Source organism: Apaloderma vittatum, unplaced genomic scaffold (genome assembly GCF_000703405.1).
Source record: "Apaloderma vittatum isolate BGI_N311 unplaced genomic scaffold, ASM70340v1 scaffold42629, whole genome shotgun sequence".
NCBI lineage: Eukaryota > Metazoa > Chordata > Aves > Trogoniformes > Trogonidae > Apaloderma > Apaloderma vittatum.
This window is the reverse complement of record NW_009735521.1, coordinates 1-1187: the sequence shown is the minus strand read 5'-3', so window position 1 is coordinate 1187 and position 1187 is coordinate 1.

Sequence of the window (1187 nt, the reverse complement as noted above, 5' to 3'; positions counted from 1 at the left end):
CCCTCTTATGGTGGGGGCACCAGAACTGGACGCAGTATTCAAGGTGGGGTCTCACCAGAGCAGAGCAAAGGGGGAGAATCCCCTCTCTTGACCTGCTGACCACGCTTCTCTTGATCCATCCCAGGATGCGGTTGCCCTTCTGGGCTGCAGGAGCGCCCTGCCGGCTCATGTTGAGCTTCTCGTCTATCAACACCCCCAAATCGTTCTCTTCAGGGCTACTCTCCCTTTGAAATAACCTAGAAGGAATGCATCTCACACTGTTTAATACTTTTTTTCCCATGAATTTCTCTACCTAATGGAAAGGAAAAAGCACTTCTCAAAGTGTGCAGCCATGGGAAAAATAAAAAGAAAGCAGTGTACCTCCAACATCCTACAGGTCAGCTCCTACCATAAGATGACAAAAGCAACTCGGCATTTTTCATCAAAAGAATGACAAACTTTTCACAAAGTTGAGTCATTGGAAAAAGGGCATTAATGGGTACAATTCAGAACTGCACTGTCAACAGAGTATCACGGGCATCTGAACCCAACACAAACTCATTCTGCCCTAAGGCCCTCTGAAGTCTCACAACTTCCGGTCAAGTCAGTCCACTAAAGAAAACGAAGCCTTTCCCCATGTTTATTTTCAACCTAGATACCCTCCCCAGCCGAGTTCACAGCACAAACGTTCACAGCAAGGCTGCCTCGCGCTCGCACGGATACACTGTGTTAGAAGAGATTAAAGCCCTTAGCAAACAGGTATCATCAAGGCAGAGAAACAGCCCCGAAACACATGCTCGCACTCATCCCTACTTGTTACCAGACCACTACAAAGCAAGTAAAACCCAGGGATGCTGCCTCTGAATGCCACAGACAGACCTGGCTTGGAAGGGACCCTGAAGATCATCAAGTTCCACCTTCCCCCAGAGCAGGCTGCTCAAAGCCCCGTCCAGCCTGGCCTTGGGCATGGCCAGACCTGAGCCAGTGTCACTAAACTCACTGCAAAAAAAGTCTTCCTTACATCTAATCTACACCTACCCCCTTTCAGCCTAATAGAGGCCTCAGACTGGCCTACCCAACAGTTCCTAGCTGCAAGGGACCAGTCCAGCCATCGCACTGGGGCTCTGTAAGGCAGGCATTCAATGCCACAGCTGCAGCACAACAGATAGGTCTGGAAAAAGGGTGGTGTCAGAAGTCCAATTTTGGGT